This window comes from Capra hircus, chromosome 20 (genome assembly GCF_001704415.2).
Source record: "Capra hircus breed San Clemente chromosome 20, ASM170441v1, whole genome shotgun sequence".
Taxonomy (NCBI): domain Eukaryota; kingdom Metazoa; phylum Chordata; class Mammalia; order Artiodactyla; family Bovidae; genus Capra; species Capra hircus.
Genome location: NC_030827.1, coordinates 64510828 through 64536711, shown reverse-complemented (window position 1 = coordinate 64536711; position 25884 = coordinate 64510828). Strand labels below are relative to the sequence as shown.

Below are 25884 nucleotides of genomic sequence, written 5' to 3'. Positions count from 1 at the left end.
GAGTGACTGAACTGAACTGAACTGAAAATCTTTAGAGCTTTTTCTTAACTATTCATACATATTTAAGATTCTAAAGAAATGATAGAACAAAATCAATAGAAGCAATTTGTTAAGTACCTACGAGGTGCCAGGCATTGAGATGGATGCTGGGGATGGGCTTTTGAACAAGACATCTCATCTTCTTGGAAGACAGGTGATGAAACCTATAATGCTCAATGTGTGATAAAAAGGAAGAGCAGGGAACTAAGGAATGTGACCCAGGACCAACTGAATTGAGTCTAAAGATCAGAGAATAGAGCCCTATCAAAAAGATATTTCAATTGGGACTTGAACCAGAAGCGAAGGATGCAAGTTGGGGAAGATTGTTCCAGGTGGAGGGCACGGCAAAGGTGGGAGAAAATACGACTTCTTTGGGACAAATGCAAGGTGTCAGCAGTCTTGAACCCTGGAGAGGAATTTTGTCGACATTGAGGGAGGAAAGGCCAGATGTGCAGGATTTGCGAGAGCCTGATAGTTTGAACATTTTCTGCACAGTAATAGGAGACCATTAAAGAGCTTAAGTACTGCAATTATGTTAATAACCATCCCTCTGGCTATAGGGGCAGAACAGAAGGCACAGGACTAGTCAGAGAGCTAGATCTACAGTCCAGGAAAAAGATAATGATGGGTCCTGACTGAACTGGATAGGGAAATGGAGAGATGCAAGACATAGTCCAGAAGTAGAGGTATATGGTGGAATTGTGAGAACTTTGGTGATGAGGAGAAGTAGAATATCAGCATGTCCTGTACTGCTGTGCAGGTTGTGCACTGAGCAACCCGTGAGGGCTTTTGTCATCATATCTATATGAAAGTCTCTTGAGGAAGTTGTGCACTATGGTGGAACCTGAAAGCCTAATGATGAAAAAAAAACCTACATCTTGTTCTCTATCCTGGCAAAATGCAAGTAATGGTGCCATTTATTGCAAGGTAGGTGATGGGTAGGTGGGTAGTGGTGGCAGTGACTAAGGGAAATAAAAAGATGACGGCTAAGCAGTTTGAATGAAGCTGGATGCTGGCCAAATGGATCCGTGCTTGCTATTCAGGATATTACCATGATGATGTATGTTTGAGAAATCTCAGCATTCAGAGGATAATGGAAACAAGAAAGTTTTCTGAGATGAGACAAAGAGTGTGTAAGGACTGAAAAACTTTGGAATTTCAAAGCTTTTGGCATTCAGCATTCATTGGTAAGGAGAAGGCAAAGGATAAAGAGGTAGGGGAGGTAACTGGAAGACCAGGGAAGGCTGGTGACATAGGGTCCATGGAAGAGAGGGAAGAAGGGACAAGCTTAATCCAGTGCTCTGTGGTGACCTAGATGAGTGGGATGGGGATGAGTGGGAGGGACACTCAGAAGAAAGGAGATATATGTATACATATAGCTGATTCACTTCATTGAACAGCAGAAACTATCACAAAATATAAGGCAATTTCAATCCAATAAAAAACGAGGGACAGTGTCCAGCAAGTATAATGACACAAGGTGGCCTTGAATAGAATAATTCCATTAGAAAAAAGAGCAGGCTCTCCCGGGGACAGCATCTAGAGGCATTCAGGATGGTGCAGTGTCTGACATACAGTTGTAGGCTATCTTACAATACAGCCTCTAACAAAACCAGGCTGTCCCGAACCCCTGGTAATAGAATTGTTTACCTTTATACCAAGAAGGTTGGGAAAGCACCAAAATCTGCATGTGGTGTGTGCCCAGGCCGACTTAGAGGGGTTCGTGCTGTGAGATCAAAAGTTCTCATGAGGTTGTCTAAAACAAAGAAACATGTCAGCCGAGCATATGGTGGTTCCATGTGTGCTAAATGTGTCCGAGACAGGATCAAGCGCGCTTTCGTTATTGAAGAGCAGAAGATCGTTGTGAAAGTATTGAAAGCACAAGCACAGAGTCAGAAAGCTAAATAAAAAGTGAACCATTTTTGAGTAATAAAACGCCTCATTCTGTTAAAAAAAAAAGAAAAGAAAAGAAAAGAAAAAAGAGCAGAATCCAGACTCAAATGGCTTGAAGACAGAGTAGAAAATGCAGAAATAGAAGCAGGAGGTGTAGACAACTCTTTCACGCTGTTTAATTTTGGAAATTAGGGGGAGTGGCACAGTAGCAGAGGGAAAATTAGAGTAAAAAGAGGTTTTAAAAATACAAAACTGGGGTAATCTTTTTTAGGAGGTTAAGCAAGCAAAGGTGAAGCAATTAGCTTCCTGTTGAAGCAGATACATATTGTCCTTTGTAATACAGAAGAATGTTACCCCACACACTTCTTACTTCTGTTTCACTTGAGTTAACACAAATCAAAAGGATATAAACTGATACAGAAAGACATTCAGAAAGAAAAATTTCAGAAACAGCCTGAAAAATCATATGTTCCCTAATGCAATTACTATTTTATCACTTTTTGGAGAAGTTCCTTTTCCCTTTTCAATTTACCTGTTCGGTGGCTTATAAAATTTTAATGTTAGTGGTAGAGGAAACTCAAATGGTTATGCAAATACAGCAGGAAAAGAATATCTGTTTTATGGCAAGTTAGTTATAGGAATCTTGAAGCTGAATTTCAAAGCAGTAGCTGTATTGTTGAAAGATGGGTCCTCTGCTATACATTTACAATAGGGCAACCAGAAATCTACAATTTTTTTTTCTAATATTCAAGGAAAGAGTAAAAATAAGTTATAAATAGAAATCCAACAAGTTTTGTTCAGAAAGTAGATTTCAATACTTTAAGTATTTTCAATATACATTAAGAATATGAGAGACTATAGATATTGTATTTATCCTCTCAAGAAATTATGCAAGGAAAGATGATTTCCAGAAAAAAGTATTTGAAGAAGTTTTAAGGATTAGTTTATGAAAGCATCATATATGATACTTTTGAAAATAATAAGCTTAAATTACTGGGATTGCTTCTTTTGAAATAGTTTAATTCCTGTTGAAGGAATTTTCATGTTAGAATTGGAGAAACTCGTTATTCACTGCAGATCTTAAATCAGGAATTCCACATAATTAAACACTACTAGATTATATATTTTGTTTTCCAAGCCATTTTCTACCTCTTTCAGATTTGGCAATAATTCTTTCTTTTTCAAATGTCTGATTTTACATATATAAAAAAGTTGCTGCATTAAATCAGCCCAGGGAATTTGAAGGTCTTCTGTGTGGTTCATTTTCAATGTCTGTGTTGGCACTTCCAACTGGATAGCCCATTAGCTAGGAAGCATGTAGCCTGTCTGCGTTTGGCATCTTAGTCACTGGAGCACCGCCTGTCATGCTAAAATGCTGGCCTTCTCTCATTATCATCAGGTTACAAAGTCCTATTCTCAAAATTCAGTGAGTTCACTGTTTTGCTCTTGAGCTGATGTTAGTGTGTAATGGATGAAATGGCTTAACCCAAGCATGGCTCCAGGGTCACTGCATTGTTCAGTAAGTCATTTTTATTTTGTAGATACTGCTCTGTTCTCTTTTCTCCTGCAGTGTCTATAGAATTTTCTGTTTTGCTACATCACTTGATCAAACTGGAGAGAAATGACAGCGTCTTTAATGATAATACATGGGAAAGCAAATTATAAATAATTAATAGATAAGGTGATACTTTTGTTATTGCTTAATTACTAGAGACATTGCTCGTTTTGATTCCTTTTGCATTCTAACTTTTTAACGCAATTTTTTGTCCTTCCACACCCAAGCACAGTAAAATGTAAGAATCATTACAGGAAATTTTTCATATGAATAAGAAGCCCTTTTCTCTCAACCCTCAACACCTGAAAGTCAGTTCCTGGTTCTGCACTTCATAATAATTGCTTCTAATGACAAGAAAGGGCTTCCCTGGTGGCTCAGATGGTAAAGAATCTGCCTACTATGTGGGAGACCTGGATGTGATCCCTGGGTCAGGAAGATCCCCTGGAGGAGGGCATGGCAAGCCACTCCAGTATTCTTGCCTGGAGAATCCAATGGACAGAGGAGCCTGGCGGGCTACAGTCGATGGGGTCACAAAGAGTTGGACACAACTGAGTGACTAAGCGTGACTGACAAGAAAACATAGGATTTTATCTCCCTATAAAATTAACATTTAAAGTTTGTGTGATTTCTTATGCTAGACATTTTTTATATTGAGAACTAAAATCTACTCATTTTTGAGTAGCAAAACCATGGAGGCAATATAATTCCATATACAAAATCTCTCTAAAGATTCAGAATTTTATTTTCTTTTCTTAAGTTAAGTAAGTGGTGATGCAAAATGTGAAAGGCTCCTAAAGCATATTAACCTTGGTCAGCACATTATTCCTCCAGAGTATCTCTTAACTGAGAAGGACATATTCATTCTCAACATCACGATGACTTAAGCAAAACAAATTTCTGCACTTGTTAGTCCACAAAATATAGGATACTTCCAGTCAATGAATGACAAAGCTGGTTTTGAGACTGGAAGGGATGATAATTTGGCCCTATTTCCCTCTTTTACTAAAAGGAGGCTCTTATTAGCATCTCCTTTGCATTCTTTATTGGAGAAGGAAATGGCAACCCACTCCATTGTTCTTGCCTGGAGAATCCCAAGGACGGTGACGACTAGTGGGCTGCTGCCTATTGGGTCGCACAGAGTCAGACACGACTGAAGCGACTCAGCAGCAGCAGCAGTTGCATTCTCTTGGAGCTTCCAAGGTGGCTCCGTGGTAAAGAATCCTTCTGCCAATTCAGGAGACTCAGGAGACACAGGTCCTGTCCCTGGGTTGGGAAGATCCCCTGGAGGAGGGCATGGCAACCCACTCCAGTATTCTTGCCTGGAGAATCCCATGGACAGAGGAGCCTGGTGGGCTATAGTCCATGGTGTCCCAGAGTTGGACATGACTGAGGACACACACTTGTTACATTCTCTTGCATTAGATTTAATATTTGGTGAAGTCTCATACATAGGAAGAGCTCATATATTTGTTGAATTGAAAATAACATTCACATTTCTGATTTGACACTATCTGAGACTTGCGGGAAGAAATGAAGGAACCAGACAGACGCTGTTCACTCAGAAATAAAAGCAGAAACTCACATGACCCAGTAGATCAGAAAGGATGGCAGGAAGTAGCAGGAAGACACTGAGAGGAGGGCCCAGAACCTATCTGAAAAGGCTAATACAGAACTTCAAGTCATCACAGTGTACAGTGTCCCACTGGACAGACAACACTCCAAGGTGTTTGTTGACCTTGTGATCCAGGTGCCCTCGGTCTTGTCAAGCTGCCATCTCAACATAGGATTTGGAATCTTCCCAGGAGGCTGTCAGTTGTGGAAAGAGAGAGAGAGAGAGCCACTCAGTACATCTTAAATGCTTGGGCTCAGAAGAGACATAGGGCCATGTTACTTGTACCACATTGGCTAGAATTAGTCACATGACCCTACCTGAAAGCGAGAAGATTAGAAATGTGGATGAAGCTGTGGCTCCCCAAAAACCAGGGAACATCTCTAATGCGTCTGATGAATATGCGCTCGGTCATCAGTTGTGTCTGATTTTTTGTGACCCCCATGGACCACAGCCTGCTAGGCTCCTCTGTCCATGGAATTTCCCAGGCAAAAATACTGGAGTGGGTTGCCATTTCCTATTCCAGGGCATCTTCCTAACTTAGGGATTGAACCCTCATCTCTTCAGTTCAGTTCAGTGTACACATGTTTTCAATTCTGGGAAACACACGTGTATTGCTTGATTGCCATCTTCTCTTCATTGTTTTATTTCCTTCTGGCCCTCTTGTTAGAAAAATGTTGGAAAAACGTTCTCTTCTTATGCCCTAACTTTTCTTTCATTCTATCAGTTTAACACCCCTACTTTGAATTCTAAGAAAATCGCTCCCTTTCATTTTCCAGCTCACTGACTTTCTATTTTATATTTGAACTATCTATTACATTTCTGTTTTCTTAAAATCTTTACATTTTCAAGGCTTTCTATGATACAGGTTTCTCTTGGACACAGTATCCTCCTTACACTTTCTGAGATGTTTGGTCCCTCAGTCATGTCTGACTCTTTGTGATCCCATGGTCACAAAGGCAGCACACCAGGCCTCCCTGTCCATCACCAACTCCCGGAGCTTGCTCAAACTCATGTCCATCGAGTCAGTGTTGCCGTCTAACCATCTCATCCTCTGTCATCCTCTTCTCCTCCTGCCTTCAATCTTTCCCAGCATCGCTGTCTTTTCTGAGTCAGTTCTTTGCATCAGGTAGCCAAAATATTGGAGTTTCAGCTTCAGTATCAATCCTTCCAAAGAATATTCAGGACTTGTTTCCTTCAGGATTGACTGGTTTGATCTCCTTGCTGTCTAAGGGACTCTCAAGAGTCTTCTCCAACACCACAGTTCAAAAGCATCAATTCTTTGGTGCTCAGCTTCCTTTATGGTCCAACTCACACATTCATACATGACTACTGAAAAAACCCATAGCTTTGACCTTTGTCAGTACAGCAATATCTCTGTCTTTTAATATGTTGTCTGGGTTTGTCATATCTTTTCTTCCAAGGAGCAAACATCTTTTAATTTCATGGCTGCAGTCACCATCTGCAGTGATTTTGGAGCCCAAGAAAATAAAGTCTGTCACTGTTCCCATTGTTTCCCCATCTATTTGCCATGAAGTGATGGGACCAGGTGCCATGATATTAGTTTTTGGAATCTTGAGTTTTAAGCCAGTTTTTTCACTCTCCTCTTTCACTTTCACCAAGAGGTTCTTCAGTTCCTCTTCGCTTTCTACCATAAGGGTGGTGTCATCTGCGTATCTGAGGTTTTTTATATTTCTAGTGGCAATCTTGATTCCAGCTTGTGCTTCATCCAGCCCAGCATTTTGCATGATATATTCTGCATATAAGTTAAATAAGCAAGGTGACAACATGCAGACCTGACATACTGCTTTCTCAATTTGGAAGCAGTCCATTTTTCAAAGTCCAGTTCTAATTTGTTTCTTGACCTGCATACAGATTTCTCAGGAGGCAGGTGAGGTGGTCTGGTATTCCCATCTCTTTAGGGAATTTCCCACAGTTTCTTGTGATCCACACATTCAAAGGTTTTAGTGTAGTCAATGAAGCAGAAGTAGATGTTTTTGCAGAATTCTCTTGCATTCTCCATGTCCAATTGATGTTGGCACTTTGATCTCTGGTTCCTCTGTCTTTTCTAAATCCAGATTGAACATGTGGAAGTTCTCAGTACATATGCCGTTGAAACCTAGCTTGGGGAATTTTGAGCATTACTTTGATAGAGTGTGAGATGAGTGCAGTTGTGCAATAATTTAAACATTCTTTAGCATTGCCTTTCTTTGGGATTGTTTGCTCCTTGGAAGAAAAGGTATGCCCAAGCTAGACAGCATTTTAAAAAGCAAAACAGTACTTTGCTGACAAAGGTCCATATAGTCAAAGCTATGAAGGCAGGAAGAGAAGGGGATGACAGAGGATGAGATGGTTGGATGGCGTCACTGACTAGATGGACACGAATTTGAGCAACTCCAGGAGTTGGTGACAGATAGGAAAATCTGGCATGCTGTAGTCCATGCGGATGCAATGAGTTGGACAAGACTGACTGACTGAACTGAACTAAATTTCTTTGAGATTGGAATGAAAGCTGACCTTTTCCAGTCCTGCGGCCACTGCTGAGATTTTCAAATTTGTTGGCATGTTGCCTGCAGAACTTTCACAGCATCATCTTTTAGGATTTGAAATAGTTCAACTGGAATTCTATCACTTCTACTAGCTTTGTCCATAGTGATGCTTCCTAAGGCCCACTTCACTTTGCACTCCATGATGTTTGGCTGTAGGTGAGTGATAATTCCATCGTGGTTAACTGGGTCATTAAGTTCTTTTTTGTACAGTTCTTCTGTGTATTCTTGCCACCTCTTCTTAATATCTTCTGCTTTGTTAGGTCCATACCATTTCTATCCTTTATTGTGTCCATCTTTGGATGAAATGTTCCCTTCGTATCTCTAATTTTCTTGAAGAGATCTCTAGTCTTTCCCATTCTATTGTTTTTCTCTAATTCTTTGCTTTGACCCCTGAGGAAGGCTTTCTTATCTCTTCTTGCTATTCTTTGGAACTCTGCATTCAGATGGATATATCTTTCCTTTCTTCCTTTGCCTTTAGCTTCTCTTCTTTTTGCAGCTATTTGTAAGGTCTCCTCAGACAATCATTTTGCTTTTTTGCATTTATTTTTCTTCAGGTGGTTTAGATCACCACCTCCTGTTCAATATTATGAGCCTGCATCCATAGTTCTTCAGGTATTATATCTATTAGATATAATACCTTGAATGTATTTATCACTTCCACTGTATAATCATAACGAATTTGATTTAGATCACACTTGAACCCTACTTTGTTCAATTTATGTCTACTTTGTTGCTTTATAGATTCTTATTTCTTTCTTTACAAGGATGGACCCTTTCATTGACCTGTTTCACTCTTGCATCTATTTCACCACATCACAATGATGCTTGTGGATAAATGTCCACAACCTGTAGTCTCAATTAATATTTAGCTTCACATGTGTTAATATAGAAACAGAAATATTTATGCTTCTTTCTCATATTTTACATATTTATATGCAAATATTTCAGTCATTTATAGTTGTTTTTACTATCTTCTAGTTTTCCTAATGTATTGATATATATCTTTATTTTGGTTGAATTGGCCAGTCTCTTAATGAAACTGATTTTTTCTATGTTCTTTCTATATACTACCATCTCTTTTTTTGGCTTACAGTTTATAACTGTATAACACTTAACACTAGCGTAACACATGCTTTCTGCATTGAGACTTTCAAATCATCTGTTGATGTTGTGTGATTTTCTCTCTTGTGACTTTCCAGTTTTGGTTCCAGCTATAGGATTTCTTTTGGGCTATTTTCAGATATTTAGCTAGAGACTCTACTAATTTCAGCAGCCCACTCTCAACTTTCAAAATGTTAATACCTGTTTAACACTAAGTATGCACCACTGAGCACCTGGACAGGCATAAGGACAAATATTCTTTGACCTTCTGAGTATTTTCAAACAATGATGGATATGACCAATGACAGATGTGATATTAGATGATTTCTTTAGAAATAAGACTTGGCTACCTTGTATGCCAGTTTTTAGTTGCTTGTGTTGCTCATTAAGGAAAACAGTGTTGAAGGGAAATTTATCCGAAACACATTACCCGAGTAAACAGGGAGCACTCCCGAAGAGTATCAGTGGCCGCTCCTATTGGGACTCACCCTTTTCTTGTCTTCCTTCATCTCAAACTTTCCCAGGACTTCCGTTCATTGGAACAGGACTTGATTACTCTCTCTGATCCTTCTCTAGTTCTACTTGCTATATCAGTGCTCTGAGAGGATAGGGAAATCCACTAGTCATGAACTTTCACTAACACATTTACACTTGATGCAGGGAGAAATCATATGTGTATCATTGACTCAACTGCTGTGTCTAATTTAAGGAGAAAACTTAGGCAAATTGTGAGTCTTCTTAAGTCTAAGGCTAGTTTTAAGGTCTCTCAATTTAATCAGCCTCTTCTTGGGGGAAGAAATATACTACAAATAATTATAAGGTACCATTCTAACTTTTAAATATGAAATGTGCTTTAGAATAAAGGGTATGTAATTGTGAAAGTATGTCTCATTTTGATTCAAGATACATATATATGCAAAACCTATCAATTATCTGAATTTTGGCACTTCAGAGAAAAGATCCAAATACAACAATTGGCCAGAGCTAGCTATATAATTTGTAGGACAAAATAGAAAATAAAAAGGTAGGCTTCTTGTTGAAAAAGCAGGAAATATTTATGAAATACCAAAATATGGTTTTTCCATTTGTTCTATAGTATCTTTCTTGCTATAATGCTTTTTATATTTGCTATAATGTCATTCTAAGCAATGACAGTCAAAATTATAAATAATTAGCAGGTCATTTACCATTCCGTTTTTATTCTATATAATAACAGTGTTAAATTCAAATATAAAAGTGTTTAGTTCCTTTGCATAATCACCTGCATTATGCAATTTATATTTTATAGCTCACACACGCCTGCATTCTTTTCTCTTATCAGAACAATGGAACCTCTGCATGACATTAAATCACCACTTGCCTTTTAGTTTCTGTTTTCACTTCTTGATGTGCATACTTTTTATCAACATTCTCTCCCTTTGGCTTATTGATGAGTGAGGAAGACCTGAAAGAAAAATAGAACCGTGTAATTCTATTTTTCTCTTTCCTTGTCATCATTATTAGCATAAGTGGTTAACTCATACAGGAAAGTAACACAGGCAAAAAAGAGATATCATAAGGTTTCCTCATTGATTGTTTTTCTTGCCATAATATTGCCTTCTTTCTATTTGGCAAATTAGTTCAAAGGCAGGTCTAGTTTGAATGGAAAGATTGGCTTCTCAGGGCTTCCAGCACTTCCAGTCACTCAACTCTATACCTAACATGCTCATCTTGTGTTTATGTTGACTCTAGTTGAACCACCAGCATCATGAGTCCATAGAAATTCTGTGCTCACTGAATATTAAGAAGACTATATGCACATAGACCATACAATTTGCCTGAGGATAACTCAGAATGAGTCACAGATAATGAAAGATGAAAAACTATGAAACTCCCAGAAGATAAGATAGGAGAAAACTTAGATGACTTTGGGTATGGCAATGACTTTTTAGATGCAACATTAAAAGCTTCTCTGCCATGAAAGAAATAACTGATAAGCTGTACTTCAGCTTATTAAAATTGTGCTAAAGATAATGTTAAAAGAGTGAGAAGACAAGTTACAGTCTGGGATAAAATACTTGCAAGCCACATATCTGACATAAGTCTCTTATTTAAAATATAGAATGAACTCTTAAAACTCAACAATAAAACAACTAATTTTTAAATGTACAAGGAACATGGCAGGGAAAAAAAATACACAAGGTAGTGGTACCCTTGCCAACCTCACTGTGCATTTAGACAACCACAAACAGAACTGAAAGAAAAAGTTCACTATTTAATAAAAAGCAATGAACCCATGACCTGGTGTCCTTTAATTTCTCTCCTGAGCTTTAAAGGACCTCCTAACTCTTTCCCTGTGTCTACTGATGAATCAAAAGCAAAGTCTCTTTCCTGAATAGTGCCTGAATTTGGCCCATTCTCCAGCATATCCTGCAAACTTTATTCAAGGAAAAGTTTCATGAACTCAGCTCTCAAACAAGCTACTTTCTGAATAATTTTCTGAACTAGAAATCTTAAAACAGAATGAACTCTTCTGGCTTTGATTTCCTCTAACAACTTTGATGACCTTAAACGAACATAAGATATTGACTATCTTTATACATATACTTATTTTTACATATGATTTGTAATTTTAATTCACTGGTAAAGGAAACACAAAACAAAAATGTCTTTCTTTCATTTTATTGGTCAGGAAGCTACCTAATTTATCTCTTTATACATAAAACAGAACTAAACAAATATATTTCATTAGCATGCACCTAATTTTAATTCTTGTAGCCTATACCTGTGCCTTAAATCTCAAAAGACTCTTTCTGGATATGTGAAAAATAAATCTGTTTCCAGGATGATTGCCATCAGTTATATAATTGAAATAAGAACATAAAAAGTTGATGATTCACATATTTAAATTGTATTAAAGACAGAATGAAAACAGATAAGAACATTGCTCTCCTTCAAGTCAACACTAACTCTGAAGCTCTCACCCATGTTCAGGTTATTCTTGTAATATATCCCAAGTTCACCAGTTTTCCAAGCAAAGCTGCATCTCCAGGGCTCGATATTCACACTCAGATTTGACATCCTCACCTACTGAGCAAGAAGAGACGGGGGCAACAGAGGATGAGATGGTATCACTGACTCAATAGGCGTGAGTTTGAGAAATCTCCGGGCATTAGTGATGGACAGGGAAGCCTGGCGTGCAACAGTCCATGGGGTCGCAAAGAGTCGGACACGACTTGAACAACTGAACAACCTAGAGTTCAACAAATGCAAAAACAGATTCAGCACCTAACTCCTTCTGACTCTTCCCTTTTCTTAATGATACAACTTCCAGTCCATTTCTCTTGGTTGAAGCCTCATCATCTTTTTTTAAATCATGATCCTTATTTTTTATTAGCAATTTCTCTCATCCCCTTGGGCCATTAAGCCACCAAACCTTTTCCCTTCCTCCCACTTCACCAAAATTAGCATATTAGACCTGAGAATGTATGGCTGAGTCCCTTTGCCATCCACCTGAATCTATCACAACATTGTTAATCAGCTATACTCCAATATAAAATTAAAAAGCTTAATGAAAAGAAATATTAAAGCTTCTGTTAAATGATAACAATGGCTTATTGTGCCTGTGCTCTTTGTACCAAACACTGGTTCTTTCCTTCTGGGAGTCAGGGATTACAGGTGGTAGACAGAGGATGCTGACATGACCAGCCCCTCATGAAAACCCTGGGCCTTGAGTATCCAGTGAACTTCCTTAGTAGACTGTCCCAGCTTCTTGCTGGAAGAATGGCGCACATCCTGTATGACTTCACTGGAGAGGATGGTGGAAGCTTGAGCCTGGTTTCTTCGAGGATCAGTCTAACTGCATCAATCGCTACACGTTTTCCCTGTCCTTGTCTTGCTGTTTCCTTTTGTTGTCTTACATCTTAGGTGTGAGTTGAACTCCGAATCTTGAGCCTCTTCCTAGTGACTCCCTGAAGCTGAGAGTGGTCTTAGTGACCACTAACATCCTAGCTGTTTTGTTCTCCTGTTTTCACTCCTCTTTAGAACTTTATAGTATGTCCTATGTTTCTATTTTTTGAACCAAAATCCTAGCTTGCCACTCTGGCTCTTGTGTTTTCAAAAGAACTCTAGATTCTTCTAATTCTTTTTTTTTTTTTTTTACTTTATTTTACTTTACTATACTGTATTGGTTTTGCCATACATCAACATGAATCCGCCACGGGTGTACACGTGTTCCCAAACCTGAACCCCCCTCCCACCTCCCTCCTGTACCATCTGTCTGGGTTATCCCAGTGCACCAGCCCCAAGCATCCTGTATCCTGCATCGAACCTAGACTGGCGATTTGTTTCTAATATGATATTATACATGTTTCAATGCTATTCTCCCAAATCATCCCACCCTTGCCCTCTCCCACAGAGTTCAAAAGACTGTTCTATACATCTGTGTCTCTTTTGCTGTCTCACATACAGGGTTATTGTTACCATCTTTCTAAATTCCATATATATGTGTTAGTATACTGTATTGGTGTTTTTCTTTGTGGCTTACTTCACTCTGTATGATCAGCTCCAGTTTCATCCATCTCATTAGAACTGATTCAAATGAATTCTTGTTAATGGCTGAGTAATACTTCATTGTGTATATGTACCACAGCTTTCTTATCCATTCATCTGCTGATGGACATCTAGGTTGTTTCCATGTCCTGGCTATTATAAACAGTGCTGCGATGAACATTGGGGTACACGTGTCTCTTTCAATTCTGGTTTCCTCAGTGTGTATGCCCGGCAGTGGGATTGCTGGGTCATAAGGCAGTCCTATTTGCAGTTTTTTAAAGAATCTCCACACTGTTCTCCATAGTGGCTGTACTAGTTTGCATTCCCACCAACAGTGTAAGAGGGTTCCCTTTTCTCCACACCCTCTCCGGCATTTATTGCTTGTAGACTTTTGGATCGCAGCCATTCTGACTGGTGTGAAATGATACCTCATTGTGGTTTTGATTTGCATTTTTCTGATAATGAGTGACGTTGAGCATCTTTTTATGTGTTTGTTAGCCATCCTGTATGTCTTCTTTGGAGAAGGCGTTGACACTCCACTCCACTCCAGTACTCCTGCCTGGAAAATCCCATGGACAGAGGAGCCTGGTAGGCTGCAGTCCATGGGGTCACGAAGAGTCGGACACAACTGAGCGACTTCACTTTCACTTTTCACTTTCATGTATTGGAGAAGGAAATGGCAACCCACTCCAGCGTTCTTGCGTGGAGAATCCCAGGGACGGGTGAGCCTGGTGGGCTGCTGTCTATGGGGTCACACAGAGTCGGACATGACTGAAGTGATTTAGCAGCATGTCTTCTTTGGAGAAATATCTATTTAGTTCTTTGCCCCAAACGAGTCTCACTTCTGTCTGTACTACTCCATTCCTTTTCCCTCAGTGTGGTCACTTTCTCACTGGGGTTGATGAAATCCCCACCTGCCACTAGCTGACTCTCATCTTGCCAGGTCAGTCTTTAGTGCTTTTTCTAAAATCACCCTTGAAACACACAGGTACAGTCATGGTATTTCCCATTTATAACATAACAAAAGCTCCCTGAATGAATTCCCCTGACATGTCTCAGGAGGCCCCATGTCCCCAACTTATCACTTACTGAATCTGAACTTGTCTCCACGACCCACCCATAGGTGCCAGTCACATCAAACTGCTCCTTGTGTCCTGGATACACCAGATAATTGTTCAAGGGCCTGAAAAATGCCCCTTCTAACAGGGATATTTTTCCCCTGCATCAATAACTGACTTCCCAGGATGCACATCAAGAACATAACACAGGGAGCTCAGCTAGATGGCATAGAGGGATGGGATGGAGGCAGAGTGGGAGGAAGGCTTGCAGAGGAAGATGCATGTATACATATAGCTGTTTCACATTTTGTACAGCAGAAACAAACACAACATTGTAAAGCAATTACCCTCCAATTAATAATAAATAATAAAAATATGACATTCTCCTCTATGAGGACTTTCTGGTATCCCGTTATCCTCAGGAAGATCTGACCATTTTCTGGATGCTATGCATCCACTCCTGGCATCACTTCCTTCTGCTCTAAGACCCTTGTACGTGTACCTGTGTGTGCTCACATTCGCAGGTACACGTATGTCTTTTCCCACATGAAGGCCAGATGCTCCACATAAAGTTCATCCCACACCATTCATGCCAGCTCAGTTCCTGTTCTGGATCAAGCATATAAGCATTACTGAAGACTAAATGATTATGCTCACCTTCTTCATCATGAAAATTCATAAGATTCAGGAAGAAAAAACATGTCAACAACTTCAGTATAAATTAAAAATAGAATTAAACCTGTGAAGTAAAATATGCATTATGTAGACAGGATGTTGTTTCCACCTCTTTTTGATATAGATATATCCAAGCAAATAGTGTGAAGCTATTTTCAATAGTCAGATAAATAAGATACATGTTTCATATTGTTTCAGATGAAGCTGTTTATGATAATGCTTTCATAGTATCTTTCACTGTTTAAAGCAAATTGCCAAAATATATACAATGATCTATTTCTGTGGTTGAACTGGAGTAAATCTACAGTATATCATATTGAGAGTAATACAAAAATTAAGGACATGAATGATCCTGATGTTTTAATGTGCATGATATACACATTTCATAAGGTAAATTAACACATATTTTCCTTTAAAAAGAACAAGAAGGTACAACTTGGACCAGTAAATAAAAACATACAAGAAAGCATTTTTAGTCATACAAATATGAAAAGCTGAATTATAACAATGAAATAACAAAAACTCTGAATTGTTAAAGTAAACATAGCAAAAGATAAACTTTCATTCAACAGCCTCCTGGCAAAAGAAAAGTGGTTGAATTGGTTGTGAATATTGAATTTAATGTATATTTTTAGGTAGTATGTAAGCTTTCTTCACTGAGTTAAATGTAGGTGAATCCAGGTCAATAGAAGTGTTTGAAAAGCTATCAAGTTCATAAAATAGGCATCTGAAAAAGTTTCACTTTGTGCAAATAGAGTAGGATCTGATAGTTTTTGAATTTCAGATATGCTATCATTACAATAGGACCAACCTAGTTTTTTCAAATATATACAAGATAGATGTACTGTGATTGTTTTTATATGTTTTAAAATTGTGATTATTTTTTGTTTTTCAAACTTTAAACTTTTTATTTTGTAATGGGGTATAGCATCACTGACTCGATGGACATGAGTCTGAGTGAACTCTGGGAGTTGGTGATGGACAGGGAGGCCTGGCGTGCTGCGATTCATGGGGTGGCAAAGAGTCGGACAACTGAGCGAATGAACTGAACTGATAGCTGGTTAACAACATTGTGGTAGTTTCAGGTGAACAGCAAGGGGACTCAGTCATCCATACATGTGTATCCCCCAACTGCCATACCCCACGTTTTATGATTAGTGACTTAGATTTCAGTCTGATTACAATTAGTTAGACACCTAGCTCCACTGGCCTCTCAGCGATAGCACTGGACTGTTGCTCACCAACAAGTTTCTCCAGAGCAGTGGGCCCTGAGGGTCTTGACTGTGGTTGAGTAGGTTTCTGAGGTTCTGCTCAGAATCAGAGTGAGATTTGGCGTCACTAAGAAATAAAGGTGTGAAGCAAGTGGGAACTACCTGATAAGTCACTTCAGTCATGTCCGACTGAACCCCATAGACGGCAGCTCACCAGGCTCCCCCATCCCTGGGATTCTCCAGGCAAGAACACTGGAGTGGGTTGCCATTTCCTTCTCCAGTGCACGAAAGTGAAAGGTGAAAGTGAAGTCACTCAGTTGTGTCTGACTCTTAGTGACCCCATGGACTGCAGCCTACCAGGCTCCTCCGTCCATAGGATTTTCCAGACAAGAGTACTGGAGTGGAGTGTATTTACCATCTGTGCTCCATGTCTGATATCTAGGTCATTTCTGATATGTTTTATTTATTGGTCCAAAAGTATGCCTTCTTTTTAAATAAAAAATGTTATGTGTATGAGATTACATAATATCTAGTACAGCATATGAATAAGTACTTGAAAAGCAAACACTTGTCGAATAGTAAAAATAAATAAATAAAATACATAATAACTTTATAACAAGAGGAATATTTTCAGCTGTAAATGGGAACTCTGATAACAGTTTTAAAAACCTGGAACTTCTTAAAAAGAATCATAACCAGTTCACAATTCTCCAACAAATATCTTGACCAGGACAACCTGAGTATTTTAATCTCAGTGTTTTAGATTTCCATGCATTTCAAAGGGCACAAAAATAATCATGTCATTCTATAATAAACCCATAAAAAGTGAATAAATTTGGTTTAACTTTCTTTATTATTCAATATTCCAACTTACAAGAGTAATCTTAAATAAATTTAAAGTGAAGTCATCATATTTTTTTTTAATACTCAGAATCACTTTCTTTTTAATGTGAATATCCTCGAATTGGAGCCAGCATGTTTTTGTTTTTTGTTTTTTTTTTGGCTGCATGGCATGGCTTGCAGCATCTTACTTCCCTGACCAAGGGTTGAGCTAAAGTCATCACGGTGAAAGTACCAAATCCTAACTGCTGGACCTCCAGGGAAATGAGTACACATGTACAGATTTTAAAGAGCAGAAAAAAAAATTGCTTAGAAAACACTGAGTACAAGCAGATCAAGTAGTATCTTGATGACAGGAATTCAATCTGAGTAAAACTCATAGGTATTTGGAGGATTTTGAGTGGAGGATTTGCGTGATGTCATTTATGTTTTAGGAGCTCACTCTGACTGCTGAGTTGACAGCAGAGTCTGGAAAGTTATCGTTGGAAATGATGACCATTATTACTGTTACATGAACGATTTCAGTAATTCATGTATGAAGTGATGGTGGCTTAACTCTGAATGATATCAGTAAAGGTGTTGAGAAGTGGTCATATCATGGGTTTATTTTGAGATAGATCTGCCAAAGAATATTTCTTGACAAATCAGATGTGGAGTCCTGGAGAAAGAGGGGAGGGCCAAAGATGAACACCATAACTTATGCTTGAGCAAGTGGAAAGATGGAGCTTCCAGGAGAATTGAGGAAAGTGGGACAACTATGCAGAATTATTGAGTTCTGTTTTGGGCATATTAAGGTTAAGATGTGTATTCGATGTTCTAGTGCAGGTATTGAGGACTGAGTCAGTGATGTGATTCTGGAAGCTTGAGGGACAGATGTGATCTAGTACCTAGATGGCATTTAAAGTAAGAAGAGCAGAGGAAATCTGTAGTAAAAAAAAAAAAAAAAAAAAAAAAAAGCAGAGGAAATCCTGATAAAAAAGCTAAGAGAACCAAGGGCTTGGAACCTTGCATTTCTCCAACATTAAACATCAAGGAGAAAAGAAGGAAATATTAAGAGACAAGGAGTAAACAAAGAGTGTAGTGTCCTCAAAGTCAGGCTATTAAAGATGAATGAGTGATCAACTATGTCAAACGCTGCCAAATAATGTAAGGAGTGAGAATTAAATCTTTGGAATTCACAACATGGAGATGATCACTGGCACTGTAGAACAGATCTGGTGGAATGGTGGGGAAAAGCCTGCTTGAAGAAGGTTTAACAGGTAACTGGAGCAGAGGACTGCAAGACAGCATATACAGAAAACTCTTTGGAGAAATGTTATATTGGGGAGCAAGGAAAGGGGAAAATTGTTGGTGGGAAAGTGTAGTGAAGAGAGTATTACTTTTTAAGGTAGAAGATGAAACACCATGTTTGTGTAATCATGTGGATGATCCTGTAGAAAGAGAAACTTGGATGAAGTGAGAAGGAGCAGAGGGGAGATGTATCAATTTTTGCTCTGGAGTAGGTAGAGGAGATGAGAACAAATGTGCCAGGGGAGACGTGTGTGCTAGAAAGGAGCTGGATTGTTCATGACTGCAATAGGAAGCTGGGGCAGGTGGGTGCAGATGGTGATTGATGGGTGTGATTGCTAGTGGGTGTCTGTGAAAGTTCTGTCTTTATCAGTGAAGAGTCATGGTCATCTGCTGAGGGTCAGTGTGGGAAAAGAAGTGGAGTATTTGAGGAGAGGACGTAGTTTATATAATGTTAATATAGGAGACTGGCAAAGTCAATGAAAAAGAATATTTAATACAAACTCTAGATAGCATTGGGAGCCCAGCTAATGTTGGTGATCATGAGTTAGACCCAATACCAGCCAAAGTGTGGTTACATTTGTATCCATCCCTGATCAACTGATTTGAAGAACTAACTCATTTGAAAAGGCACTGATGCTGGGAAAGATTGAAGGCAGGAGGAGAAGGGGACAACAAAGGATGAGATGGGTGGATGGCATCACCGACTTGAGGGACCTGAGTTTGGGCAACCTCTGTGAGTTGGTGATGGACAGGGAAGTCTGTGTGCTGCAGTCCATGGGGTTGCAAAGAGTCAGACAGGACTGAATGATTGAACTGAACTGAACTGATAAACTGCATGGGTGCAGTGCAGAGCTGGCAAAAAGCTCACTACCAACTAGAGCACAGCAAGAGAGGCACAAGAATTTCCAAGATGTATTTTGCAGTAAGAATATAATTATACTGTTTTAGCTTATGATTTTATTTTTAACCTCATCTCTTATTTGTTTTACTTCTCTACTTCACATAGTTTGGTCTTTTCAAAATTCCCTATGTTCTTTTAAAAATAGCAAGCAGTTCTTAGAAATGTCTTTCCTCTTTAAGAGTTTATTTTCAAACATATTATCTTGTTGTTGGTCTTCAGTACTTTCTCAGCAAGCTGCTTTTCCTCATTATTTTTTCAGCTATCGCTCCAAAATCACTGCAGATGGTGACTGGAGCCTTGACATTAAAAGACACTTACTCCTTGGAAGAAAAGTTATGACCAACCTAGACAGCATATTAAAAAAGCAGAGACAACACTTTGCTAACAAATGTCCATCTAGTCAATGGTATGATTTTTCCAGTAGTCATATATAGATGTGAGAGTTGGACTATAAAGCAAGCTGAAAGCCAAAGAATTGATGCTTTTGAACTGTGGTATTGGAGAAGACTCTTGAGAGTCCCTTGAACTACAAGGAGATCCAACCAGTCCATCCTAAAGAAAATCAGTCCTGGGTGTTCATTGGAAGGACTGATGTTGAAGCTGAAACTCCAATCCTTTGACCACCTGACATGAAGAACTGACTCTTCTGAAAAGACACTGATGCTGGGAAAAATCGAAGGCAGGAGGAGAAGGGGACGACAGAGAATGAGATGGTTGGATGGCATCACCGACTCAATGGACAGGAGTTTGAGTCAACTCTGGGAGTTGGTGATGGACAGGGAGGCCTGGCGTGCTGCAGTCCATGGGGTCATAAAGAGTCGGACTCGACTGAGTGACTGAACTGAAGTGAACTGAAAACAAGACCTGATGGCTTTGACAAGCCGTGGTCCAACTGTGGTCATCAGAAGGCACCTTGGACTGATCACTAATGTGCGGTTGACAGTTAGTTTGTCTTCTTCAGTCCACAATAGAGAGACAGAGGATGCTCACAAGTCCCATTCTTGGTACCATTTTTCCCACATACATTAATGGTAGTAATTACTGTATCTGATGGCAACTGGGTATTTTTGAAATTGTTGAAAAAACTATTTTTCCCATTTTCAGGGGATAAGAAAACTATAGCTTAGAGTTGTGATGCTACATATATTTGCCTACAAAGCACCTGTGTTACAGATGTGGAATTTAAACTTTCTTTTTATTCTGTTAATTACTGAATCATTTTACAACCATCAATCATATTGGTTGCCTATAGTTATACCTACAGTTCCAAAGCTGTAAGTGAGTTTATCATCCCTACCATAGACTTCCCAAATTTCTGAGCCATGGAATCCCTGAGAATAACAAAACAGTCTGTCTTAAAGGAAAGATAATTGCTTGTAAATTCACTGTGATCCATGCTGAAGCTCCAACACTTTGGATGCAAAGAGTCGGCTTGTTGGAAAAGACCCCGATGCTGGGAAAGATTGAGGGCAAGAGAAGAAGGGGGCATCAGAGGAGAAACAGCTGGATGGCATCACTGACTCAATGGACATGAGTTTGGGCAAACTCTGGAAGATAATGAAAGACAGAGAAGTCTGGTGTGCTGATGTTCATGGGGTCACAAAGAGTCAGACACTACTTAGTGACTGAATAACAGTGCTGACCACAGATTGCTTCTTCATGGACCAAACTTTCCGCTCTTGGCCAGAGACAACGCACTTGGCAAAACTTCCTACATTTGTTTACTTGGTTACAGTAATTTTAAATTTTCTTTTATTCTAGCTTTCTATGAGTAAACATATGCTCATTTATCATTTTTTCTCAAATACTGAATAATGTTTTCCATTATGTTAAATCCTTCTTTATTTTTCAAACTATAAATCATTCTTTCCAAACTTATTGCCTTGAATAAGAATATTTATTATACACATTTTTGTGTTGCTGATGCCAAATTAACAAGTTTTATTAGATAATGATAGCAATTATTTCTACCCAAGTCTTTTGGACATTTGAACATATGGCTATTCTGTTCATGGTTTTTGTTTGCATAGCATAATTTTGCAGTAAATCAAGAATGTTTTTGGCAAAATCATTATGGAAAAGCCAATGGGATTTTGAGATTTGTATAGGTGACTCTTAGTTCAAGTTTCTGCCCAGCATATTTTAATTTTGAGACTGATAAATGCTTAATTGGCACACTATATTCAGATACAAGGAATATTAAAAAAAAAACTGTAGTTGAAACCTGAAATGAATAGATGTGTTTTTTAATCTCATAAGGATTAAAATAGGAAGACAGTCTGCACAACTATTTCAATGTTCTCTTGTATAAAATTTCAAATTATTTTATTTTCACTGGAAGAATATAGACTTTTCAAATCACAAGGAGGCCTCAAGATCACAATGGATTTAACTTTTAAAAAAAGAAGTTTCACAGATGTTTGTCTTGTTGTTGCTGTCTGTTTGCTCCTTGTTTCTGCTTTGAGTGGTTTCTTATCCTGACTACTTTGTTATTCTCAGTTCCTGGATTCGTAACCTTTATCTCAGGGGCTCTGAGTTCCCACAGCACAAGTATTTGAAGTGAAACTAAGAATGCCCTATGACCTTGATACTCTATCGTGATGGTCAAAAGTTTAACCTTTATAAATTCAAATTAATACCACACAAATTAAAGTGGAACGAAATGATGCATACTGTTCAGGTTAAAATTACATAGTTCCATGTAACCCCTCATAGCTATCAAAAATGTCAACGAACAAACATGTGTCTATATTATGATGATCTGATAATGTGCTTCTAGACGAGTTCTCCTCAGTGATTTACAGTGATGAAAATTAGGCCCTTTTTAAGTTTACTTACTCTTCTGAATATCTTTCCAGTGTAGCAAACTGTTTTATTATTCTCCGGGATTCCATGCTCAGAACTTTGGGAAGTCCCTGCTGGTGATGACGCCTCTCTGTCTGGACGTCTGGAGACTGAGGGCACAGCTGAGAAGACCTGCACGACTGGGAGACAGACACTGGCTAGAAACCCGCTTTCAAAGTGGCTTCTACCCTCACCATCCTCATGTCTGCACTAGCACGATCGATCTTAAGGCTATTAGCTTTGAACATCTTTCTCCAAGGATCCAGATGCAGCCCACATGACATCAGCAGAGTAACTGAGCTCCAGCAACTGAGCATGTGCAGGTGGGGCCTCAGGAATGAGTTTCTCGATGACCCGAGCCCAGCTGATGTGACTGTCTGTTTTAAAATTTAATTTAATTTTTACTGAAGTATGGATGAATTACAATGCTGTGTTACGGCTGCACAGCAAAGCAACTCAGTTATACATACATACATACATATATATATATACACATTCTTTTTCATATTGTTTTCTATTGTGGTTTATCACAGAATATCAAATATAGTTCGTTGTGCTACAGTCTGAAAGTTAGGTAAACCGAGTCCAACGAGGTTATGTGACTTTCTGACCTCCTCTTAGAAGTCACAGCATCGATTCCGTTCATTGTATTCTGCTGGTTGCCAAAGACAAAAGCCCAGTCAACTCAAGGGGAGGGGCCATGCTTCCACTGCTTCCTGGGAAGCATGGTAAGGTCACGTGGTGCAAGAGAATGTGGAAAAGCAGTAGCGCTGCAACCACTTGGGAAATGCAGTCTGCACCCGTGAATGTTATTATCACTTGCTTCTGTCTCCCAGATAGTCACATGTACGCAGAAAATACTGACACCACCTATGAAGCCACAGCTATGCAAGCAGGACAAATATCCTGAAATTTCCCTTGAGCCCTCTGATGCTGCCACTTGTATCTTGACTTATTCTTGAAATACCTTATGTGAATTATTTATGAGAGTCCATATTAGTTATACTCTGACAGCAATTTTCTTGAGCATGTTAACAGCAAGTGTACACCACAGTTACAGTAATGAAGGAAAAAACCAATGCCAACGGTCTTAGTCACAGACAAAAATGGTGAGATACATTTTAAAGTGGGCTGGAGACATGTTAAAGTGAATTGGAGTGAAATCAAAGGACATATACTATAATGTTATGATATTTTTTCAGTGTTAGGAGGGAATTGGGGCAAATACAAAATGATTTATAATATCTTCTATATGCACTGTAATTTATGTTATATCAAAAATAATCCAAGAAAAAATATTCAACAACAGCCTACATGTATTTTTGTCAATTCCCATCTGCATGAGTGTGAAGGATTTCTCTGAGGACAGAGGAGTTTTTGCTAAGAGCAATTTGCTTTGCTTAGCTGCATATGTTAGTTTACTACATAGAATATTTAAAATAAAATATGTTGCATACATGAAATATGTGAAAACATACAGAATTCTATCATGCTCTATACTGTTTTTTATTAAGTGAAAATCCCTCACCTTTTAGGAAAATTTCTGTATATCAAGTGATTATATGCATTTAATTACTTGGAATACCAAAATAGAATTTATTTGATAAAATGGATAAGTATGTGCATCGAGACTAAATAACTGTTCTTTAGGTTATTGCATAAAGCAGTAGTATAGTAACTGCATTTGACGTTAAATGTGAGGCAAAATATAAGCAAAATAAAAATAAAACTATTTAAATAGGTATCATACATTGATGACATGTAATAAAACAATTTTATGCAGGAAGAGTTTATTATTTCTGATCATGACATCTTTTGAATTAGAGATCAAAATCCACACAAATATCTATACTACTTAAAGAACATCAGTCTTCTCAGAACTAATTTGCAAATTGTCCAAATAAAGCTCTGACCTTGTACTTCTGCTGTATAGGGTCAAAAGTTCCTTCTCTCTGCTGTATTTGTTATTGTGTATTCCATTCTGTTTTATTGCAGCTCACATATGTTACTGTGTTTGACTATCCATTGAAGACAGGATTCATTTTTTGAACACTTTCCCATCCCCAGGATTAAGCACCACGAATAACAGTTTTCTATGCAAAACAGGAACATCTAGTCATCTATTTGGTTGAATGAATGAGAGGATTAATGTTAATTTACTTTTAAATCTGCTACAACAATTGCCTTTATTTACTTTTTAATATCAAGCACTTTGCCCTACATATAAATACATGTGTATATATTATCTATATTTATGTACGTGTGTGTGTGTCTGTGTATCTGTGTAATTTACCATATAGATTATTGTACTTTTTATTCTAATGCTCATAAATAGCTAAAAATAATATTCAATATCATCAACATGGTCACACCAGTTTACATTTCTATCAACAGTGTATGAGGATTTTCTTTTCTCCGTATCTTTGCTGACATTTGTTATTTATGGTCTTTTTCAATGATAGGTGTGAGGTGATATCTCATTGTGGTTTTGATTTACATTTCGCTGAGGTTTAGTAGTGTTGAGCATCTTTTCACATGCCTATTGACCATCTGCATTTCCTCATTGGCAAAATGCCTAGTAAAGTTCTTCTGCCCATTTTTAAATTAGATTATTTGATCTTTTGGTGTTGAGTTGCATGAGCTGTTTATACACATTGGATATTAATCCTTCATGTGTGTGCCTCTGTGCTAAGTCACTTCAGTCATATTTAACTCTTTGTGACCCTGTGGACCATAGCCTGGGTTCATGGGGATTATCCAGGCAAGAATACTGGAATGGGTTGTCATGCCCTACTCCAGGGAATCTTCCTGACTTATCCTAGTGTAAATTGGTGTAGCCACTGTGGAAAAACAGTATGGAGGTTTCTCAAAAAATAGAAATAGACTACTACATCACATAGCCATTCCACTCATAGGCATATACCTGAAAAAAGCCAAAAACACTAATTCAGAAAGATACGTGCACTCCAAGGCTCATAGCAATTGCCAAGATGTGGAAGCAGCCTATGGGTCCATCAACAGACAAATGGATAAAGATGTGTGATATATATAGCACTTTTCACTTTATTGGATATTTAGATACTGACGAGAAACTGAAATTATAATGGAGTAATAAGAGTTAAAGCATACAAAACTGGAGGTGTCAGTCTTGAGGTCCTGTTCTCAGACACATCCCTATAGCCCTGAGAAGTTGAAATTTCTGTGAACTATACCTAACCTATGGAGTAGAAAAGGCAATCCACTCTAGTATTCGTGCCTTGAAAAATTCCATGGACAGAGGAGCCTGGCAGGGTCACAAAGAATCAGACATTACTGAGCAGCTGAGCACCCTCACAACTAACCCAAGGACACCAGTGTCTTTTAACCCAATATCTGCTACCTGCAAACTTGTTTTTCAAGGTAGTTTCCCTTGTAACTAAGTAATCAATCACTTCAGGTCTCACCCAATCCCTACTAAACAAACATCCTTTACTCTTAACAGCTTTAATTATTATTCTCAATAAACAACTCACACAACTAACTGTAACCTTACGAGTTTTGCCTTTATAAGCCCACCTTATTTTTTAGGCTGGCAGAATAATTCAAATGCTTCTTGAATCTGTGTGTCATGGGCTACTGTCCTGCATGCTAAGTCATTTCAGTTATGTCCAGCTCTTTGTGATCCCTTGGACTATATCCTGCCAGGCTCCTCTGCCCATAGAATTCTCCAGGCAAGAATACTGGAGTGGGATGCTGTTTCCTTCTCCAGGGGATTCCTAACTCAGGGATCCAACCTGTGTCTCCTGTGTC

General features: G+C 38.5%; 1 pseudogene; it reads left to right on the top strand.

The window, feature by feature from the left end:
- On the top strand, positions 1566-1974 carry LOC102170913 (annotated as a pseudogene).